General features: G+C 53.7%; 1 long non-coding RNA gene across 3 annotated transcripts; it reads left to right on the top strand.

Annotated features, from left to right (window-relative positions):
* The first annotated feature begins 14,236 nt into the window (after positions 1-14,236).
* Positions 14,237-21,207, top strand: LOC148056722 (uncharacterized). Of its 3 annotated transcripts, none has more exons than XR_015702694.1 (4): positions 14,237-14,335; positions 16,010-16,177; positions 18,596-18,670; positions 18,765-21,207. It is a non-coding gene; the product is annotated as an uncharacterized LOC148056722 (long non-coding RNA). The 3 variants fall into 3 exon arrangements; XR_015702693.1 differs by adding an exon at positions 16,354-16,424 and having other exon boundaries at positions 18,596-21,207; XR_015702692.1 differs by having other exon boundaries at positions 18,596-21,207.
* Positions 21,208-23,544: the final 2,337 nt, after the last annotated feature.

Raw genomic sequence — 23,544 nt, 5'->3', positions numbered from 1 at the left:
GGCATTTCAGGCTCATATCAAGATTAGCACAGGAGAAATGCTGGAAAAATGTAATCACTAATTATTACGCAATGAAAACGAAAATGCCAAACTTTGCACAGAACCTTATTCACATCAAATTATACAACCAGCTGTAATCAAGGTCATTTCAATCTGAAAGCATTTTCTGTTGAAATCCACAACAATATTCAGGCTCCGTTCATTGCCCAACAGCGAGAAAGCCACAATTGCTCTTGTGTGTCTGGATGCCCCGGGGTGGCAGGGCTGGGCCCCGCAAGGATGCACCCACCAGAGCCCTCTTGCCCGCCGAGGAGCCGCCGAGGAAACCAGCACAGCCTGCACATCTCAGCCTTTTTATCTTGAATGTCAGACCCAAGCATGACTCACACATTTCCAAAACTGCCATTCCCTCCCGCCGGCGTTAGCTCACTCCCTTTCCTCCTCAGCAGCTTCGGGCGGACGCGCGCTTTGCTCTGCAGCTTGTGTTTTAAGCCGAGGATGTCCTCAGGACCAGGAAGGTCCTCAGGTCAGTCTTCCTTCATGGACCTCATGCATGGTGTCACCTGCACTCACACCCCAGGGACCAGACCCCAGGGCCTGGAGCTGGGCATCGGTGCTGGGGCAAGCCAGACCCTGCCTGACTCTGCGCTGCCGCAGCTCGGCTGGGCTCTGGGAAATTTGGCTGGGGCTCAAGCTTTTGCAGCGGAGGTTCATCCATGCTGTTACCTAAGCTGGAGGGAGCGCAGGGTTTCTGGAGGGACACCCCACAGCAAGCGCAGGAAAGCTGCCTGCAAAGGGTCACGAGCAAGGAGGGGGATGCTCTGAAACCCATCGCTCGGCACACGGAAGACTGCAAGAGATGGTTTTGTAGTTAAGGCTCAGGCCAAGGCCCCCAGAGACTCGCGCTCAGCCGCCACGAGCCTCCAAGCAGAGCTCTGTGTGCCTGTGCTCGCATTTCCCACCCGCAGAATGGGACAATAACCCTCCCTTGGCGCCTGGCCGCCGGTGGGACAGTCCCCCACGGCAGCTGTGACATGGACCCACTGCCCCGCTACGAAAGGCAGCCAAAAATGTAAAAAATGCTGGCTATGCTTTCCTAAATAAATGCTGAAGCTTTGTTAGACAAGACCTAGCAGTTCTCCCCGTGGCAGCACCAGAAGTAACTGTGCGAACTCCCCAGTGTGATTTAATTCCTTTTCTGGAGTGACTAACACCTCTATTATTCCCATCTGACCTCTGCAGACATCCTGCCACGCAATTGTGTTAAATGCTGCAGCGAGAAAGATAACCGGGCCTAAAATTAAACCATCCAGCACGTTTTTAATATTAGCACAGGCAAGGAGTGAATTCCTCCTGGGTGGAATTCGCCTCTTCTTGAAGAAGCAAGCAAAACCAGCCCTCGGTACCGTACCGCCAGCAGTGATGTGCTGGAAATTATTTGTCTTTTTACCTTGTGAGCCCCTGTGATGGCCTGTTTTGATCGCCTGGGCCGGGTAGAGCCGGTTCGGTGCAGGGATCTGCCCTGCTGCCGCTGCCGGGCACAGGGTGCTGAAGGAGATCCCAGCAGAGGCATCACATTGCAAATGCAGCTGGAAACTTATTCGATGAAGACAGGCAGGCTGCAGACGCTAAACGCGAGAGCAGATACCCCCCATGTGAATAACCTGGTGTAAACCAGAGCCTTGTGGTACCTTTGGCTCTGGCAAAAAAAGTGTTGCAGCAAGAAAGGCAGCGCCAAGCCACAGCAGGGAGATCACCGGGTCCTTTGGCTGCAATTGGATGGCTGCTCTGTTTTCATTCAAATACAGTTTTCCATCAAAAATAACCCCCCAGACTTTGCCACGGTATCTTTTTCCCAGTGAACTCCAAAAGTAAGTTGGGCTCGGAGGTGCTGAAAGCTCCTTTGCACCTCCCGGAGGGCAGCATGGCTCTTTGGGGTGCAGCACGTACCCACTGCCTCGCCCCCCGGCCCCAGCGGCGTGCGGGTTGGGGCAGGAGGGGTTTGCTGGCTCCATCAGCATTCCGAGGAGAAGAACTCAATTTTGAGGGACAGAAAAACTGAACTGAAACGCAACCTGATGAGCCTGCAACGTCGCTGCAGAGCTCCAGCCGTGCCGTGCCTTACGGAGAGCTGCAGAGTGCCTGCACAGGCTGCGTCCTGAGCATGGAGCATGTTATCTCCGCTGTCTCCCAGCAGATGTGTGGCTCGGGGAGGCTGCTGATGGAGAGCCCGAGGGATGGAGGCCCCGAGGGATGGAGGCTGCCTGCGCCGCTCGGGGTTTTCCCTGCAGGTCCCCTGGCGCTCGCTGACCCTGGGAGCCCCACGGCTCCGGGATGGGGCGGCGGGTGTCTCACCCCCAGGGCAAAGCAGCCGCAGGGCCCACACTGGACCAGTGCACACCGGTGCACACCAGTGCAGCCAGAGCCCCTGTCCTGCCAGGTGGGATTTCTGCACGCTTGTGCTCCCTCTGCTGGTCCTCAGCCCGGCACGGCCGGCACCGCTCCGGCACCCCAGGCCCTCGGGCCACCCCTGCTCTCCAGAGCCAGCAGCACCCCAAAGCACGTCTCTCTGCAGCGAAGGAGAGGTCCCCGGTGGCAGCCGGGCAGAGGGGGTGCTGCTGGGATTGCCCCAAGCAGGGCATTGCAGGATCCAGACGGGATCCATGCATCCTCGGCAATAGCACAAAAACCTCCCCCAAAATAAAAGCTTTAAAAAACACTGTTGGGAGTGACACTACAGTGTATGGCTGTGATGAAGTAGGCAAATTGGACCAGTACTGCAGGGATCAGTTCATTAAATTAAGGCACACACAGGACACTGTGGATTTGTCAACCAATTTTTTACAACCACACTGGGCAGCTTTTTGCACCAACGCCTCCACAGCTTGCACTGTTTGTGTAACCTGTGCAACACGCCACCACCGTCAGAGGCGACCTGCCTCGCTTTTACATTGCACGGGTACAGCTGGCCACCAACGTGCCACCAGCGCAGAAGGAGGACACCGGCACGGAGCAAAGGCTGCAGCTCGGCTCGGTGGCCACCAGCCACTGTCCTGCCAAAGGGGACAGGGAAGCACCAAATCGGGCTAGGACTTTGCAGTGCAAGGTCTGGTTTGCAGGCTGTGCTCCATGATTGCATGCGGTTCTCCTGCGTTTTCTGTCTTGGCAATACTTGCCAGCTTTATTAGAAAGCTGGTTGTTGTTTCAAGGCTGCTTTCTAGAGGTTATTGCCAACTAGGGACGGAGGTGGAGGAGCTCCACTCTGCACGGCGTAAATGACAGCTGCCAAGACACCTTCTCCAAGGCCCCATAAAAGCCCGGTTATGGCTCAGGCTGCCTCGTCCCAGCCAGACATCTCGGAGGGTGACCCGGCGCAGCAGGCTGCCGCACAGCCAGCCCTCCCAGCTCAAAGCCCCGTGTCCCCATCCCCATCCCTGTCCACGCAGCAATGTCCATCTGCCCCACTCACTGCCGTGATTTGGTCACGCTCCTGGTGTTGCTGGGACTTGGAGAGGAGCCGCTGCTTAGCGAAAGAAGTGAAATACCTGCCCCAAGCAAGCTGAAACCCTCACTGTGTCCCAGGAGCAGCCCAGCACGATGGGGAGCTTCAAGGCAGGGGAGGAGGAAGAGGACATAAATTGAACAATGATGAAAAAAAGAATGCTGTTATCCTTTCCACACAGCCTCCTCCTCCTCCCCAGCACTGCTACGGCACCCCGGGGAGCCACAGTGACCCACTGTGCATCGCCGACTGCGGAGGCTGTGCCGGGCATGCTCTGCACCCCGGCCTCTGCCACCACCACCCCAAAATCTGGGCAGCTCCACACAGGGTCCAAATCCAGCCTTCACTGGGGGCAATGAGCAGCCTGGCAGCTCCCGATGGTGCACGCTGGTGTTTGGGGTGGGCAGACTCGGTGTTTCAGAGCTGCTTTCCAGAGCGAACAATAAATCTTTAAAACAAGTGTGGGGTTCTCTCAAAGTCGCTGAATTCAATGGCTGAGCCCTGCAACAAAGCCTCTTCCTGAGCGCGGTGGCTCCCTGCCCGCTGCCCTCCCCGGGGGGACGGCAGAGGCGGCAGAGAGGAGGTGAGCTCCGGCTCAAGTTTGTAAACTGCGACTGCTGGAGAAAACAAAACCTGTCCAGAAGTTTCGGTACGTGCAGATGCCTTCCACCCACGCGGCCGGTGCCCAGAGGTGACTGGCACCATGAGCTGTTGCTTCTCCCCAGCCCCAAGGCACCCACCTCGCTGCGGGGCAGCCCGTTGAAGCCCCCTCGGGGGGAGCTGCCGGCGCTTCTGCCGACACCAGCTGCAAGTGCTGGGTGATGCCCCACAGACATTTCTTCTCGTGCAGAGCTCACAGTCGGTTTCTGTGCATCACGGGGCTGTTCCCACCTATCCACCACCCCACAGCCCAAGTCCCTCTTAAGTGTCCTGCTCTACCTTGGCAGCGCTGGCAGGGGACAGCCACCCAGCATTGCGGGCACCCACCCATGATCCCCAAGCAGTGCCGCTAAAAGGAACCGGCTTCTTTGCATTTTGCAGACCGGTCCTTGCCTGCGAGGAGGTAAAACTCCGCATCCGACTGACCGCTGCAGAGCCATAGCAGGCTGGACGGGTGCAGCCGGTGACCCACGCCACGGGGCATTCTCCAGGTGAACCCTCATCATCAACCCTTGCGCTTTGCACAACTCATTAGGCAAAATATTTTCTGGAGAGAAATCCCTCAACTTTCAAAACTCTGCTTTCTGGGAGCATTTTTGTGGATGCAAATAAACGGTTAAACACATGTAGTTGTCTCCTGTGTTAACTTTCCTTGGTATCATCGACAGCTGATATCTTTTCAGTGCATGAAACCGCAAAGCTGAAGTAAGTGAAAGCGTAGAAGAAGCAGGGCTGGGATGGTGAAACCTTCCCAACAAGAGGCTGATAAAATGAAGCAGTAAAAGTTTTTCCATGGTCGGGAATAGCCCCGTTATCTCTCAGAGAGGCAGCAAACCTTCCTCTCCGAGGAGTAGGTGAGTCAGTAGCGCCAGGCCAGCAGCCCCGGCACGCAGGCGCTCGAGGAGAGACACTACAATATATTGCTATATACTGAGAGACACAAATAAACTCCATTAGTGTTGTTAATTCTGCAGCAAAATTATTTTTCCAAATCTTCCCCAAACCAGATGTGGAAATATTTAGCTACCTCTGCACTCCTCCAGCCCCGAGTCTGAAAAAAGTGTTTTGAAGCAGATGAGAGGCAGGGGGAGGTGGAAACTGTGACTGGTTTCAGCGAAACTCATGGATTTCCCAATTCATGGTATCATTTACTGACATCATGAAACTAATTTGGGCTTTTTTTTCTGTCTTTTTACAGTTAGGTATTTTCCCCAAGAGGCTGAAATTTCTCTTTCTTTCAAACAAAATTGGATTTCTTTCCTGTAAGGAGTACAGAAATGTAGATCCCATTCCCAGAAGCAAGATTCAGAAATGGGTTTTTTTATTACTATTAAAATATTTTATTAGATGTAGTCAGTGCAAAAGACTAAACTAAAAGGCAGCGGCTTCAGTAGACCGTCTCATCACCACCTCTCCCAAATCACATATCAAACTGGAAAACAAAAAGGAGGTCGCCTTGCTTCCCTCCTCAGCTTCACCCCGTGGGTTACACAGCCCTGCTTCCCTGCGGGTTTCCATGTCTCCTGCCTCCCGTGAAGCCGGGATGCTCAGGACCATGCAATGCACATGTCTGCCCAGGTGATGGGCTTGCCGGGAAGGGCTGAGCAGGGCTGAGCTAACCCTGGTTGAGGCGCCGGCTGCCCTGGGGATACACGATTTGCAGAGGGTATGAAGCTGTCCGGGAGAGCAAATAGCCAAGCTGGCCGTGCGAGGCGGTCACAGGCCGGGTGACGTGATGGCAGGTGAAATGCGGTGTGGGCGAGAGGGAGCCACGCTCGCAGGAGGAGCAGCCCCAGGGTGTTTGCCCCTGCCCGGGGCCAGGCGCTGGTGCTGCAGGAGGGGGTGAGGAGCACCACGGCAAAGAGGCACACCATGGACTGCTCGTGCATCCCCCGTGGGCAGGGTCCGGCCAGGGCAGGGTGCCAAGCTGCTCCGTTCCCAACCGTGCAGACAGGGAAGGTGCGTCAGCAGCCACCTCCCTGGCAGCCGATGCCTGCCACGCGGCCGTGGCTCTCCCACCGCCCTCCTGGGCTGCAACCGGGCCGCAGCGGCGGGAGCCGGCCCACGAGACACCCACCTTCACTCCTTGCCCACCACCCGCCCAGCTGACAAACCAGCCTCTAAGCGCAGAGATCGCCCTTCTGCAAACCATCACGGCAGCAATCCCACAGCCAATGGGAGCATGGCCTCATTTTTGAAGAGCTTGATTTTCCTTCTCCAAGCAGAGATCTCCCTGCCCGCCCCATTAAAAGACACTATTTATTTCTCACACTTTTCAGCATCCACTGAAATAGATAACGTTAGGTGAACTGAGACTGTACGCGCTTTTTCAATTCTGCAGCTCACATGGTGGATGGGGACTCTGCAGTACGCAGCAGCTCAGATGTAGGCGTGCATTTCTGCAGGCAGCTCTGCTCCGCCCCGTCCCACCTGGTTCTGTCCCCCCCCACTGGCACCATTAGAAACCAGACCCATTCCCAGCAGGACCGGCTTTGGAGCCGGCGTGGGGCCCGATCCTGCACCCCATCCTGAGGACAGCCTGGAGTTACTGCCTGCACCCTTTTCTCACTGCCTGCACCCTTCTCCCGTTCCCCACGAGAGCAACATGTTATCACACTCATTTGAATTGACAGCTCATGAAAGCGCAGATGAGCACTGAGAGCAGAGAGAAGCACTAATTTAGGAAAAGTACTAATTAAACATATTCTGGGTGGTCTCATTTTGGCGTTTTGCCTTTTGGGTTAGACTGATTTTCCTGCCGCTTCCTGCTCTCCCACGTTTTCTCCTCTCTCGCCTTTCCCAGCGCATTTGCACCTACAGCCGTCCCCGCAGGGGATTTCAGCGGTGGCTGGCCCCGGTGCCGGGGGTCGCAAAGCCCCGCTGGCTGCTCCCTGCCCGGGCACGGGGCAGAAGTTTACCTTCATTTCCCCGGCTGCATTTTATCCTTGCCCTGTATGCAGAGCTCCGGCCGCCTTGCAGCACAAGCCAGGGCAGGTCACAGGTACAGAGACACGGAGGCATCGCAAGCCCCAGGAATGACTGCAGCTTTCAAGAGACAGCCGTCCAGCGATGATGTTAAGTGACTATTTCCTTATACTACTTCTTTCTCTACGAATAATGCTACAGTTTGCAGTTTCGGTGGAAAGCATAAAGCTATTATTAGGTTTCACTGGAATTGAGCCAGATGTGACAGGTAAGTTTCTGGTCCTCTGTCCCAAATGGCACTATTTTAAGTGCATTTCCAAAGCGGTGGGTGGTGCAATCACTCTCCATCCCACATGCAGGTTTTGGCCTCCTGCACATGATACCTAATGCACCATCTCCTCTTTGCACCTGGGACAACACAAGAAGTACGATCTGAAGCCTGTTTTGCTGTTGCTTCTGCACTGTGCATTGCTGAATTAATTTCCATGCAGTTTTGCACAGAAAGTCAGATCCTGCATGGCTTTAAATTCCAGATTCGCCCCTGAAGCCTTATTGCAAGGGGGAGGCACCGTGAGACAGAAAGCTCTGGAAGAAGGGAAGATGAGAATAAAGTGCCTCCCCAGTGTTGATGTTCCGGTACAAGCAATGCTTCTTCATCTTCCTTCGCAGAGTGGAAAACACTCTGTTGTACAGTAGGTGCAACTCAGCGTACCGAGTAACCCAGGGTGAAAAGTATCTTTAAAGGTATATTGTGCCCTGGCCATCTAGAAACCTGATGAATGTTTATCCCCAGCACCAATGCTCATCTTCCTGTTAACACGTGCTAGAGGACAACTAGTGCAGGGTCAACCTGCGCACTCGTTGCTGCCGTTGCCTCTCCCCCGTGGGACACAGCGCAAGCAGCTGGGCTTGGGTGCCTCGGCACGGAGTTGCTGTCCCCGCTCGAAGCTGCCTTACTATAAAGCAACACTTCTCTTTGGGAAAATGAGTGTTGCCAAGGAAAACCAGGATTGGGATTTTCAAAAGCAGTGAAGACCACTATGGGAGCTGGGTCCCCCAAAAGCCCCATGAGTGAAACTTCCCCCAGGTGGGGGTCCAAGAGCCTCCAAAGCAAGTGGTCGTGGGCTGGAGGGCCACAGATCTGCTGCGTGATCCTTCCTGAAGCCTTTCCGCTCCTTCCCAGGGTGGGAAACCAGGGACACACCAGCAGTCAGAGTGCTCGGGACCCACCCACCAGGCTCTCTCCAGCATTTGGACCCTTGCTCCTGTCCTCCACAAGCCCAGCAAACCTCTGCCAGGGACCTCCAGGCCTGCTGGAAGGGCAGTGATCCCAGTGCAATGCCCAGCATGGGAACGAGCTGCCTACAGACAGCAAAGGGCAAGGTGCTCCCAAGGAAAATCATGGCGAGAGGCTTAAACTCGGCCGCAAGAGGCGGCTGCCAGCACGTGGGCAGGGGCTGCTCAGGAGCCTCCCCAGCTCCCTCCTGGTGCTCCTGGGCTGGCCGTGGACCTGCTTGCTTCGGAAATGGAGCTGGATCTCCTGGGAGCGCCTGCCCAGGAGCAGTCCATGGGGTGAGCAGAGGCTCAGGGAAACATGTTTTCCTGCTAACTTGTTGGATGACAGCTCTCAGAGATGCACGGGTTCACTACTTGGGTTTTCTTCTCACCATTTCTAGGAGCTGGCATTTAGGAATTAATACATCTTCCAGGTAAAAAGCCAGGAGCCAGACCGTGTTTCCTAGGAGGAGGGCCAAGGCATCTAAAGACAACCTCTACCCTGCCATTTCACAGACTCCTCACATGTCTAAGGGATGCCTCCTGGGGCTATTTGCCTTGAATTGTACAAAATAACTCTTGGACAGTATAATTTAATACTACGTGTCATATGGCAGAGGTCCATAGGATGACCAAGGAGCATGACACAAAAAATATTCGGCTGGAAATATCAGTTTTCCTACTGTATCAGCATAACAAGGACTTTTGCAAATGTCTGATGTCGGGACTGGTTTGTATTGCAAATGCCCCTGTCTAATCTACAGCTCTGTATTAGATAACACATTATCCTATCATGACATTTTGCTTTGCCAGGAGAACACAATATTTATATGTACATGTCCACAGGACTGCATTTTGACATAATACCATATTAATGCAAATTACAAGTTTGGTAACATAAGTCAGAAAAAGTTTTAAGCCTGCTGGCTTTGGGGAAGTAAGACAAGCTTGTTTAGACATAGAAAAGTTGCAACAGCAGACAAAGTCATCGTATGCTGTTTGAATAAATATTGATCTTCAAAACTCTTAACAGCTTTGCACGCAGATGCCTGAAAGCTGCTATAATAGATAATTTCTCAATGCTATTTCAAATGCATGAGAGCAGCTTTGCTTTCAAGATGCAAGCAGCTCTTCACTCACAGGTCAGCCCATTTTCTGCCGATGGCACTTGCTTAAGGATGAAGCCAGAAGACATCTCCATGGCCAACGCGCTGGCCGTTACCCTATAGAGAGCCATGCTTCTGCTTGCAGCGAGAGAAAACAGAGCAGAAAGTGCTCCAGCCATTTTTGGAGTGACCTTGACGTGCAACTCCCCTCCTGCCCCTCCGAGCTCTGCTTTTTGTATCCTGCCTCCATCCCCTCTCACGTTGCATCAAAACCTCCGCAGCGGTTTCAGGTCATGTCTCGCGCAGCAGCATCTCCTCCTCTGCCCTCCTTTCCGTGGTTGCTGTATTCGACGCATCCATGGGGAGAGCTCACACTCCAGCCAAGCTCTTGAACCCAAAAGGGCTGGAAATATCCAGGGAAATGTGTCTGAGCTGAGCTGGGGCTCTGCGCAGGCCCAAGTTGCAGCAGCAATGCTAAGGGTTTGCCTAGGACAGGCTGGAGTATCTCACTCTTCCCTGCCCTGAATTTAGTCAGAATATTTTACAGGCAATTTTCTATCGAGATGTCGGCCGCGCTATCAACCCACCCCCTCCCCTGCGCATAATCAAAATATTTTGATAACCAAAAAATGTCAGGCAACACAGCAAATTTTGCAGTAAATAAATAGAGCAAATAATGGCAAAGACAAGGAGGGGAGGAGCGGGGAAGCGGTGCCTCCGCAGAAGGTTTCCATCCCCAAACAACAACAAAGTCCTTTAAAATTACTGTTTTGACAAAAATAGTCATTTTCTACAAAAACAACCCCTCTCTAGTGGAAAAAGGAGGCTGATGGTAGGGAATATCATGCTGCTGGTTCACACCCCTCTGCTTTGGAGGACCAGCGCTCCCTCCGAGGGCACGGCACAGCCCCGTGGCACAACCGCATGTTGGCCCAGCAAAGGCCAAGCCGCTCTTTGCAGCAGACAAGTAGCGATTAGATGAAATCGCCTGGCAAACGAGCCCTCAGCGAGATACTAAACACATACCAAATATGTGTGACAAATTGCAATGACAAGGTTGCGCTGGCAGGCTGGATGGCGGGTAATGAAATCCCTGTCCAGACAGTGCTACGCTCTGGGCACTCTTTGAGCCAAGAGAAGGCAAGAGATGCTGCCAAAAACCCGTCGGCACGACCACCACACCCTTTTTCCACACTGCAGCGAGTGGCTGAGGCCGCTACAAACACTGACGGTGCCCAGAAAGCCAAGGCTGGGACTGCCACGCCGTGCACGAAGCTGGGGGGAATTGCAAAATGTCAGGGCTGGTGTGCAAGGTCAGATGAAGGAGACCCACAAAGAAACCAAGCGCAAACCCAACCCTTCCGTCTGGTTGCAAGGGACCGAAACACCGGAGGAAGGGTTAGTGCAGAAGCCAGAGCTCGAGATGGGCAGTTTACTGAGCTGCGTGGGGTAATGCAATAAAGAAAAGGCATGGCTCCCCGTCCTGCACACGGGGAACGACGAGGTGCTGTGGCCGTGCATGCCCACGCTTGCTCCCCATCACCGCTCCGGGCACCCCGGGCTGCCCACCCGCGCTCCCTGTGCCCCACGCAGCCCCCGCAGACACAGGGCCCCCCTTTTCCATGCCAAACCCCAGTGCTGGGATGCGGTTTGGGGCTCACCAGACACTTGCCCAGAAGCAGCCGCAGTTAATTAGCCCAGTAGCTGTGGAAAGTTTCCAGGCTGGGCAGGATGCTCCGGCAGGGAGCTGGCGGCGGGGGTGGAGCGGGGTCCGCGCAAGGCTCTGGCTACAACAGGAAAGCAAGGGCAGCACGGGCAGCACGGCGCTCAGACCCCAGGGGCTACTTTTGAAGAGACGTCTCTCTTCAGCCATTTGTCCCCTCCAATGTCTCCTGTCCCACCAACAGCGCTCCTCGAAGGGCACGTAACCTCCAAGCTTTTTCCTTCATTCTCCTTCCAGGTGCAGACGGCAAAGGTGCGTCCGGCGTTTGCGCTGGCGCTGGACAAACAGAATTGGGTCTCTTCAAAGAAAGTTTCCTACCTTTGCCACCTCACGGAAGGGGTGGCCATGGTTTGTCCCCGCTGCGAGGAGCAGAAGCGTTTCAGTGGGCCACGTTTAACACGTGCAGTGCAGGGATGTTTATTTTTTTAACTGGTTCCGTAGCTGCCACCTCTGCAAAGGCATCGCATTTTGACTATTTGACAAGCCCCAACCCGGCCAGGTGCTGCATCCCACGGGCGAGGGAAAGCCAGCGGGGCCTTGGCGCCGCTTGCCACTTTCTCTGGAGCGAAACGGCGATGCGCGGAGAGCTGGCGGGCGGCCGGGGAGGAGCGCCCGGGCAGGGGCCCCGGCAGGTGTGCCCGTGGGAGGGCAGCGCGGGGGAAAGCAGCAAACAGCTTCGCCAGGGTATTTTGGGCTTTCTGCTTTCAGCCCGAGCGATCTGCGAGGCGCATCTCTGCTTGAAGAAGGTGGCCGTAAAGCATCCATCTGCAAAAATCCCCCAGCAAACACAATCCCTCGCCCTGCCCCCCGGTTTCCGCGAGCAGCATTCATTCCTCGCTCTCGCTGTAGATCCGGCATGCCGAGTCCTTGCTCCCCAAGAGTATTCTCCCTTTACAAAGCAAGATCATAAAGCAGTGACATAATCCAAGCTTGGCAAACACTTTTGCTGATGTTAAGCCAGTGCCTTTCGTGGTTCTCGCTGCTGCTTTTGAGTCCACGATATAGATGGCGCAACCGGCTGATTAAATGTGCAGGAGCCTCCCAAGATACCATTTCATTTGAAACGCTGACATTTATATTTGACATTCCAATAAGTGTCGGGCTTTTTTTTTTTTTTTTCTTTTTTTTAATTAGTTCTCGCAAGGGTGCGGGTCAGACGCAGCTACACAATGGAGTTCTCCATAAAAGAGGTATGATTCAAACAGATGACTCCCGGCCAGACTTCCTAACCCATCTACCTTGCAGCGGAGCCTCGAAGCCAAATTAATTAGAGGCCACCCACAAGTAGATGTGAGAGGTGTAGGTGAATCTCTTCGCCCATTCATTCCCCGCCACATCTGCTGAGATCTCAACGTACAGGCTGAGGGTGAGTGGGAGGGCTTTGATGCTAAAAAAATGACTCAATTCCTTTTGTTTTGACACCAAAACGCAGTCAGCCGGCGAGGCCAAGTAGTAAACAATAGTAGTGATGCGAAAAAAAAAAAAGAGAGAAAAAAAAAAAAGCAGCAGCATATATGATGCCTCAATGAAGAGGTGTGATTGTTGGCAAAACGTGTCCTGCTTGAGTTTATGGGATGTACAGAGTCTTTTTACTAGGGATACTTTTTGTTATTAGCGTAATAAAAAAGGACCAATTGTTTCTGCCATCTGAGAAAACTCTTGGTGGAACAGGCAGAAATCCAGGAATAATTAAGAAAATAATAGTGCACACCCAACAAGAAAAACATTATTTGTTTAAAGACGAAGTCCCTCCAGAATACTTGGTAGTGATTGCGTTTCTTTCAAAAGGGGGGAAAAAACCTTTCTAAATGAAAAGCAGCAGCCATCAGCTAGTTTCTAAGATCTCGAGTGGAAAAAAGCGCGGGGCTGTAGTACCCTTCAGTGGTAAGGCTTCTTCCGTTTTCACCGCTCTTATCAGCCTTTGCAAGTTGCAAAATAATAGTGTTTTGCCCTTACATGTTTCCATCAGAGGATCAGAAGCGCTTCACAAAGCATAATTAATTGAGCTTCACTGCTCACCTGTGAGAACAGAGCAATTATTTAGCAACAGGGTTGGGTTTTTTTTTGCTGTTTGGGGTGGGGGTAGAAGTAAAAATTGCAACAGGAAGATTACGAACCCACCAAGCCAACAACAGACTTCACGGCTTTGCCGGTTCCCAACGACGGACCCGACAACCCTGGAAGTGCCTGAGCTTCTCCCTTTGGAAGGGACCACTTTGCCCCAGCATCGCTTTTCCCCAGGCCTCAGCTCTCCCGGCTTCCTACCGGCACAAATCGCCCAAGCTCTGACTCTTTAGAGTCAAAAATCTTCCAGAAAACCGCGTCTGCGAACCACCTGCTCTCCCTGCAAGTGCGTCGTGGTACCAGCCCGCGCCCAGGGTGCGTGATGGGGGCCCCAAAACCCTGCTCCCATCGCTGCTGCGCGACTGCGGGCAGGTTACAGAGCGGCGCCGGCCGCGCAGGGGAGCGCGGTGGGGAACATCTCCCGAGCCATGGGTCGGGAGAGGAAAGCTGGGAATCGGCGTTTGTGGGAGCTCGAGTCGAACAGCAATGGGGGGGAAATGATAAACCTCAGTCTGATAGCGTGTGCAGCGTGTGGGCAGGAGCACCGGCAAAGAACATCAACTTTCGCCCAACTAGGGCTGAAAAAGCATCATCGCTGCTCTCAAGGGTTTACACGAGGCCGTAAACCACGGAGGGAAGCGGCAGCGGAGCGAGGCTGTTTGCAGGACGGGAACAACCCCCGCGGCACCCTGCCCACGGGGATGCGGGATCCTGCCCACGGGGATGCGGGACCCTGCCCACGGGGATGCGGGATCCTGCCCACCGGGATGCTCATCCCCCGCCCTCCCGGCCCGGCCCGTCCCACCGAGGCCGGTATCGCGAGGCGGCCGGCACCGGGAGGCGGCCGGCGGGAGCATCGCCCCGTCCCGTCCCGTCCCGTCCCGTCCCGTCCCGCTCGGGGCCCGGCCGCCGCGGCCGCCCCGCCCCGCCCCGCCCCGCGCCCGTCCCCGTCCCCGTCCCCGTCCCGCCCCGGCGGGCGGTGCTGCCACCGCCCCCGCTTCCCAGCAGCCTTTGCAACCGCCTACAATGAAATTTGCGAAGTTTTTTCGGTTTCGGCGCCATTTTCGAGTGGACTCGGAGGTGAGGAGGGAGGGCGGGCAGGGCGGCGGGGCTGGGGCGCCGCGGGGGGTCGACCGCCGCCCCCCCTCTCCCTCCCTCCCCCGCGGGCGGGACGGCCCTGCCCGGCCCGGCTCGGCTCGGCTCGGCCCGGCCCGGCGCGGTGCGGCTCGACGGGGGCGGCGGCGGCGGGACGGGGCGCGCTGCGCTGCGCTGCGCTGCCCGCCGGCGGGGCGGGCGGGGGGGGGGGCACGGCGCGGCCCCCTCCCGCCGCCCCCCCCCCCCCCCCGCGCCGCCGTGGGCGGGGTCGCGCCGCTCCCCGGAGGTGGGGGGGGACACACGGTCCCGGGAGAAACTTGGCCGGGGGGGGCGGGGAAGGGGAAAAAACTGTACCAAAAACTGAAAAAAAAGAAACTTTTTCTGGCGGGGGGGTGGGAGCGCGGCGGCACCGAGCAGCGCCCGCCCGCGCGGCACCGCCCCGCGCGGCACAAAGGAGGCACCGGGGGGCGCGGGGGGGCGGCGGCGGCCGTGACGCAGCGGGCAGTGACAGCGCGAGCGGCCGGGACCGGGGGGGCGGGCGGGGCGGTGCCCCCCCCCCCCCGGACCGTTAGGGCGGGAGCGGCGCGCGGGGGGCCCGTTCCCACGTGGGTGCCCCGCCGCCCCCCCCCCCCCCGCCTTTTCCTCGTGGGTTTTTGATTATTAATAATTTCTTTTTTAATAATTTTTTTGCGGTGCGGGGAGCCGCGCCCGCCCCCCGCAGGTGTGGCTCGGGGCTGCTTTGCGGGGGATTTTTTAAAAATGTATTTCTTTTCCCCGTTTCCCTCTTTTTTTTTTTAAAGAAAACCCGGCGAGCCCGGGGGCTACCGGCCCCCGCTTCGTTCTGGCCTCGGGCCTGCTCGCCCCCACGACCGCCGCGCTCGCCCCCAGCTCCCCCTGCCCAGGCGGGCGCGCGTGAGAGAACAGTTTTACACATTTAAAAAAAAAAAATTACTGCTCCAACCAAAAAATAATTCGGCGAAATAATTTAAAATATTACCAAAAAAAAAAAAATTTGGCACCCAGCTTTTGCTATTTTTTACGTTTTTCCCCTCGCTGGTTACTCGCTTCGCACAGGAAATTTGAATATCCTGGCAGAGGCCGACTTCCAAGGCGCGGTGATGGGAGCGCTGCGCGCCGCGCCGGGCGTTTTTCCCTTCTTAATTTATCCTAAAGGTGATATTTTTCCCCGCGCGCGCGTCAGGTACTTAAAGACAATTTTTGTGCGTTGAGAGAGGGGGTTTGCCAAGGTTAAACCAGGAATTGCTCCCCCCCCCAAAAAAAATAAGAAATAAATTGTGCCTGTGTGTTGTACGCCCGTGTACGTGTGTAGGTGAGGGACCATCTGCCAGGTTTCGTCATCTTCTGCCCTGAAGAAATCCAAAGAACTCCGTTGCTCGCCATCAGCTGCGAAAGTCTGTATTTAGTTAATCCACTTCGGTGGGAAATACAGGAAAACTGAACTGCTAATGCAATAAACATTTATGAAATATAAGAGGGAAGCTTTAAGTAATGCTTCAGGCAAACTGACCCAAATATATAAAAAAAAAAAATAAAAAAATTACTGTGCGTTTGTTATGTTTTGAATTAATGTTCATCTGACCAAAAAAAAATGGTTTTTGTTTTTTGTTTTTTTCTGTTCTTAACAAATAAACTTTATAGGAGTCGGGCTTCCAGATCTGCCCCGTGTTGTTTAAAACTGGATGAGATGACAATGCAAAAAAATGGAAGTACCAAGAAGCATCATACTTTTCTTCTCCTCAGCAGTGTTGAGAAAAAACTCTGGATCCTGGAATTTTACTGTGGATTTTACTGGTTTTCTGGAGTACTGTAAGTTGAAGTCTCACCCCGCAGGCCTTCGCGAGCACCAGTAGCTCTCCCTCGTGTTAACAGCCCCCTCTCGATAAATGCAGTCGATCCCGCCAGTAACGATACCGGCGGCGAGTTTCAAATCGAGGAAAGTCAACGAATTAATTTTTTGCATTATTTGAATTTGCCCTTTGTAGCTGCGGTTTGGTTTCGGGTGTCCTGCCCCACCTAGGAGCGCGTTAACTTCGTGCGGTTTAACGCGCAAAAGGTACGCCGTGCTAAAATTAAAACGTAGCTCTAACCTGCTGTTATTTATGTGAAATACGCGCCGCTTCCCTGGCCTTTTTCTGGGTGAATTAGTGAGGAAAAAATTATTTTTAATCAAGTGTATGAGAAATTATCCGCTCTCATATAGCGTTGACGCACGAGCAGGGAGAAAATGTATTTTATGCGATTATTTTGTGCCAGCCAGGAGGAAGCCTTGGCCGGCTAAAGCGCGCGTGACGGCGATTTCCGCGTGACGCGCGCGCGCCGGGGAGATGCGCTGGAGGTGCCCGTGCAAATGAAAGTAACTTGGCTGCGTGCAGTTCCCACGTCTGGCCGTTCGTGCTCTTTCATAGTCATTTCTCTTCGCGCAGCCCTCGCTCGACTCCGGCAGCCTTGCGAGGCAAGTCGTATCGGAAACGTAATAGCTGGAACCATTTGGTGGGTGCCGATCAAGCATCGGGGCCGATTCTGGCTATTAGCCACATCTGTAAATATTAATACGTGGCTTTTGTTTAAATTTCATTGTTCAAAGGGAGGCAGGAATGAAAGCAGTGTGATTTTGCAGACCCGGGCAGATACGAAGTGTTTCGGTGGTGCTACTCGCCCCCGTATTTTCGTTTTGTTGCCGTAATTGTGTCTCGCTAATGAATGTCTGGGACCTTCAGCTGTAACAAGATGATTTATTTTAGTCTTTTTGTAAAATAGTAAATGCCTTTTTTTTTTTTTTTTTTTTTTTAATTCTTCTTTCAAACGAGAACAATGACTTCAGGATTTGTTTGTGCGTGCCTCCTGAAAAACTGTTCGATAGCAGAGTTGGGTTTTTTTTTTCCCTGTGATTTATATCTATAGGAAATGCTGAATATTTACTTGCCTGTGAGCTTACCTAGCCCTGAAGCGTGCGAGTCAGTGAAGGCTCTGTATGCAAATCTGTCCTGTCATGGGCTCCTATATTTATTTCCTTTCCTTTCCTTTCCCATGGTGCTCTTTCTCACTTTTTTTTTTTTCTTTCTCTTTTTTTTCTGGTTACAGCCTCGGTGAGGAGGGCCTAGGTTGTGTTTTAAGGGAACCCTCTATTTCAGGGTGAATTTGTTTTGGTTTCGTGCGGGTGTTTGGGCTTGGGGCAGGGGGGGTGTTTTTTACTTAATTGCCCAATATACTTTGGCAAGCAGAAGTTGCATTGTTTTGTGAACTACATTAATGGATTTCTGCATGTTCAAATTCCCCAGTTATTTGGGAGATTTAATTAAACCTCCGTAGGTGGCTGGCTTACGTAGATGACAGGTAGAAGTCTCGATTTCTAGAAATAACTGGCGTACACACCGCGGGTGTGGAGCTTGCGGCAGCAGAAGAGCTGTTGCGATGCCTTTGCATCGAGGTGGAGCTTTTGGGGCAATTCTCTTGCTATTTGGGGCTCCCAGCACAGCGGGGCAGCCCCCAGTTCCCAGCTTCGGTGGGGTGCTGCTCAAGGGCTGGGGGTGCTCCTGGGATGCTGCCTCCTGCGGCAGCGAGGGGCTGAGCGCCTGCCGCTGCCACCAAAAAAACCCAAACCCCCATAGCCTGCCCGCATCTTACCTGCTTGTCCTGAGGGTGGTTTATCACCTAAATCAGCAGAAATTAGATGTTTCCTTTGCTTCTGGGCTGCCAAGACCGATAGGCTGCTCTTGCTGCTACTGTTTTAACCCCTTCGGGCAGGGGAGGTGGGCTTGCTGCCGGCCGCGGTTGCGTGCGGGGGCTTTCCTGCCTGACCTCGGAGCTGCCGCTGGTGTCGGCTGGCCGGAGCTGTGTCGTCCCTCCTCGCTGTACAGCGCCTGGGTTGTGATTCGGGGTTAGCAGGGCGCCTTGGGTGCCGCTACGCGCAGCCACGCTCCCGGCGGCGGTGGTGCCAGTAGCTCCGGCTGTAGGAATGGGGAGAGGAGGGATGCGATCGCTCTTTAAGTGCTGCTTCATAGTCTGCCCTACCTGGAGGTGAAAACTTGATTTTTTTTTTTTCCCTAATTTTAAAAATATTTGTGCCTTAATACTTAAATATTTAAAAACATCGAGCCTTTGTGGTCTGCGCGTGCCGAGGGACAGGACGGTGCTGAGGCTGCCCGCCAGCCCTGGTCCCTGCTCCTGAAGCACAGCGGTGCCTCTGCGAGCAGCTCGTAAACCCTTCTGTGTGTTGCTTTCTAGTTCCCATTGAAACAGCGGTTGCCTCGTGGCCGGGGAGAGTCAAGGCAGGAGGAGCCGATGTGCCTGCATGCAAAGGTGAGTTGGGAAGGTAAGCTCATGTGCACCATCTGCATCCCTCCGGATAAACGCAGGTTCCTCTGAAATGCGTATCCCTTCTTCGGCACTGCAGGTGACACCTCGGAGAGGTCGAGATAAACTCACACCATCCCGGTCAGCTGCCATCTTTCTGGTTTAACATTGAGAATCCAAAGCTAAGTTTGAAAGAAGCTAAAGTATGAGATGGGATGATTCAAACACAGAGGTTTCTATTGCTTAAAATAACTAGGCTGTCATGTCATAAACGCACATATTTTCTCAGATACGTATTTCACTGCCTATCCCAAATTTCCACTTGCCCAATACTCGGTGTGAACGTTGATTTTTCTCCCTGTGCTAGAGAATAGGCTGGTGGAGGTGTATTGAGCCCTCACTTTGAAAAGTCCTCCTTGCTGAAGAGAGCTCTTGCACCCCTTGTCGAACTAGGCTGAAGACTGGTTTATATATATATAAAAACACTAAGTAAAACGTGAACCTCAAACACAAAATGGATTCTAGAGCTGAGCTTGTTTGCTGCTGCCTTTTTTTTCTTTTTTTGAGTCACTTGAAGAGATGAAAGAAATAAGACTCCACAGGTACAGTCAAGTAAAACATTGTTACAGAAATAATGAATGGTAAAATTACATGGGGGTTGTTTTGTTTTGGCTTGTACAGGTCTGACTTTGGGTACTTGTTGGCTTTGCAGTAAGTAGCAGTCGCTCGTTAGAGAGTTGGACCTGGTGCTGTCGGTATTGAGGACACTGAAGTGGTGAAAAAGCACGGCTTTTTTGTTGGCAAATATTTGATTTAAAATTTGCAATAATTTGGCACGGGTCACGAGAGCTTTTGAAATTCCTATTTTTAAGTTTGCTAAACAGGCAGGGAGTAGGAGGAGGCCAAACCGGACCTCGGCTGAGCGGCGCGTTTAGCGCGAGGGGAGGGCGCAAGCATTTGAACTAATGGCGTCATTTCTGACATTGTTCAGGTTTTTTTGTGATGCTGCTTTTTAAGAAAATGAATTGAAGGAAGTTGTCACATAACTGGAGAAGAAAAAAAAAACCAAAAAAAAGTCAAAAGGAAACACACAAAATGTCAGGCTATCTGCACGGCTCCCGTGCAGCTCTGGCAGCCGTGTGCTTGGGAGCTCCAGCCTCCCTCTGCCCTGCGCTGCCGCTTTCTGCTCTGCTGCAGGCAGGGGAGGCGATGAAGTGCCAGGGTAGCTTTAATTTCTGGTCGCGTAAGGTTTGTCCATTCAAATAGTAAATGAGCATAATCTAGTCTTTAAAAAAACAAGGGTCTCAAAAGTCAAACCAAGCTGAATAAAAATATTTTAAGAAAAACTTAGCAGGTTTGAACTGTTGGAATCTGGATTTATTTATCTGAAATATTAACATTGCGACTCCTGGAAAATCCTTGATGTTCAGCAGCCCCTAAGAGGAAAGTACAAGGTAACGTTTCCCCACGGACCACGTGGAAGGGCCAGGGAGGTCTGCGGGTGCTTCACAGTAGGAAAAGCAGCAGACCTGCTAGATCTGAAAGTGTAGATTCGCCAGGACCCAAATATTAAGTCTGCTTTGGGGGTGGGGGGAACAGTTAATTTCTGATTTTGTTTCTGAAACTGGTTTGTTTGCACTGTGTAACTGCTTGTTCTCTTATAGTTACAGACTTTCTGATAGCACCCGTGAAGAAAAAAAAAAATGTCCCGTGGTGGTAATGCATGCACGTTAAATGTCTTCATTGTAGAGTGTTCTTCAGTACTTTATATCATGGTTTAAAAAAAAAATATATATATATATTCAAAATACCATTTGGAATGTCAACATTCAGTGGGCTTTGAGGAGATGTAGCAGCACATCATGGTTTGTAGGGACAAGGAGATACAGACCATTCTGGGCTGCCTCATTACCTCAAGGATAAGACAAGAAAGTGAGCTTCTGGTTATCATAGATGTGGAAGCTAACACATTCCCATGTATCTCTTTAGTTCAGTTGAACAGGTACGTGTAGATAAGTTCTCTTGGTGCTTGTATCTGTGCACATCCTTTGCAGCGACAAATACATCCCCTCTGAGTTGGTGCGTGTGTCTCGGCGGGGCTGGCCCTGCAGGCAGGCAGGACTTGTAGCTCCTTTTTGTTCGCCAGCGTGGGCACGGCCGATGGTGGTTTGAGCACCATGCCTTCAGCTGGCGCCTTACCCATTGCTCCTCAGTCCTTTCCCCAGCAAAGGATCGGCCGAGGTACTCTGGTGTCCCGTGTTTGGGGGGGGGGGAAAGGGGGTCTGGAGGCCGTGGAGAGGCACTAGGATGGAGAGCTGTCAGCAGTGCTCTAGCAGCACGTAAATACTGGAGTTTGGGATTGCCTGTTGCTCTCCAGTATTGCATTGCTGCTTTAGTGAGGCTGGAAATCGGTCCCTGCTGCAGGAGCCGGGGCTCTGGCTCTCGGGGTGCCTCCTCGGCACCCCCGCGGTGCCTTCCACGCTGCTGGTGGGGGGCTCTCGTCTCCCACACCAATAAACCACTGCGGAGGCAGCAACGAACGAGGGCTTGGTGTCGTTAATGGGGAGGGGGCTGCACCCCGCCACCCCTGCGCCGGTGGGTGCCCGATGGCCCAGCCCAGGGCTGGAGCGGGCAGAGGGCACTGCTATGGCACCGGGGTCTCAGCGGGGAGGTGGGGCCGAGCCCCTCCCCAGCGCCTGCTGTGGGGAGGGAGGGCCTGGGGGGCCGCAGGGTGGCAGTCGGGGGTGCAGGGTAATGCTGGCCCCGGGGTGCACCCTGTCTCCAGCTGCTGGGGAGGGGGTGTGGGGGGCATCGGGGGGTGCGAGGGCTGGTGGGGACCGGAGCTTCAGCTGGGTGGGGAGAAGGAGGGGTCCCGTGGTTGCACCTGGGGTGCTCCTGGGGAAGCCCGGCCATGGGAGGGATCATCATTCCCCAGACCCACACAGCTCCCCCAGCCACCATCAGGGTACCCCAGTCTGGTGTGGCCAGGGTGGGGGGGCTGCCAGTGCCCAGCTTGGGCCATGGTGGGGAGATTTTGGTGGGTCTGGAGGGCCTGGAGCACCTGAGGGTTTACAGACCTTCAGAGCAAGCCCAGCCCCAAGGTGAAAGGGGTTTTCTTTCTCTGCCCTTAGCATTGCACAACTCGCAGCTTCCCAGCTCTGGCAGGAACAAGGGATAGACACAGGGATCACTGTGGGGTCAGGGATGCTCTTCCTGGGAAGGGCCGGGATGGTGCCTTCCTGGTCGAGCATCCATCCTCTGCGGTGGGAGTGAGGTCGCCTGTCCCGCTGGTGATGGAGCATCATTAACCCCCAATCCTGCAGTCTCCTGGTGAGCGCCGGTGGCTGCGAAGCCCAGAACATTTGTTTTTTTCAACTATTTTTAGGAATTCATAAATCACAGTCAACAGTCGCGGGGCAGGGGGGTGGCGGGGGAGTACCCTCCTGCTGATTTACAGCTTGATTGTGGCTCCTGGGCTGCGCGGCGAGCGCTGGTACCGCCGGGAGAGCAGCGCAAGGGACGCCCCGGCGCACAAGCGTGGTTCCTAGCGCAGGGGAGGCACAAAAGGCGTGTGCGCGGGTAGCAGCCGCTTTTAAAAGCCCCTACCCACAAACGGGTCCAAGTCACAATATTTGGATGCACAACCAACCCGTTTCAAATCGGACACGGGTATTCTTTCACTTGTGTTTGTAAAACGGTTTATTCCTGCATTCTACAAGTCAAGCCCTTAATCGCCAATAAAAAACTGCTTTCCCTCAGGAAAACAACTTCATGAATAACTTGGTTTACAGGGAAATTGGTTAGTAAAGTGGTTAATTTTCTACTTCTATACTTTTACCCATTTTACATCAGACTTTTTTTTAGAAATTTTCTGTTGTTAGCATTTTTAGAAAAGTTTTCTGTTGTTCTAGTGGAGTGTAAGAGTTAAAAATCAGGTTTATTCCTTCTTTTTAGACCTTCTGTTGTGATCAGTTTGCTTTTACTCAGCTAGAGAAAGAGATTTCCAATTCATTCGCAAACAGAAGACTCCTGCTAAAACCGTGCTATGGTCTCCTGCCAGGATCGAAACGCCTTGACAGTAACGGGAGAGTAAAAGCCCCGCAGTTTTCAGAGCAGCGGGCAAGAATAAAACGTAGAGGCTAAATCAAGGCAATAGGAAAAACGATCCCAGGGGAGAGAGAAGAAGGAGGTGGAGGTGGGAGGCGGAGGTGGCTGTGCGGTGGGTAAGCGGCACCGCGGCGTGGGAGCCCCGGCTGGGGGTGACGGCCGAGCCCTAGCTGGGGCGCAGGGGCTGCGGGTGCCGCTCGGGGCTTTGCCTCCGCCGCAGCGGCGCACCGCCGCGCCTGCCGGGCGCTGGGAGCTCCCCGCTGCTGCTCCCGGTGCCTGGCGAGCGTAGCAATGCTCCGCTCCAAATATTTCAGGATATTGCCAATTTTTAGTACAGAAAGCCCAGGGGGTAGCCATCCAGCTGTGCTTTTCTGTCTGAGAAGCTGGGACAGCTCCTGGCTTTTTTTTTTTCCTTAAATGTAAAAGTTTGCCTTCAACGTATTTGCGGGTTGACTTCATTACTGCATTTGAGCACAAATCACTTGGAAAAAAAAAAGCAAGAGAAGCCCTCGCAGCACATCCCTGGTCTGACCTCAGTCACCCGGAGACCCTTACCGCGCCGCACTGCCGCGGGCACCGCGTCGCCGGGGCGGCTCTGCTGAGCGGCGTGCAGCCATGCAAAGGGGCAGCAGCACATGCAAAGCAGCTTGGGCAAGCTTTTCTGTTTGTGTAGGATAAAGCAAGAGGGCTCTTTTTTTTAAACGGGAGGTCTGCTGCATCAGGAACGTACGTGACCACTGTGGAGGAAAAGTCTTTGCGCTTCCTCAGTAGTT

The sequence above is a fragment of the Nipponia nippon genome, unplaced genomic scaffold (assembly GCF_047370975.1).
Source record: "Nipponia nippon isolate SJK-2023a ecotype South Korea unplaced genomic scaffold, ASM4737097v1 scaffold_12, whole genome shotgun sequence".
In the NCBI taxonomy this organism is placed as follows: domain Eukaryota; kingdom Metazoa; phylum Chordata; class Aves; order Pelecaniformes; family Threskiornithidae; genus Nipponia; species Nipponia nippon.
Note: the sequence above shows the minus strand (reverse complement) of the source record. Positions and strands in the feature narration are given on the sequence as shown.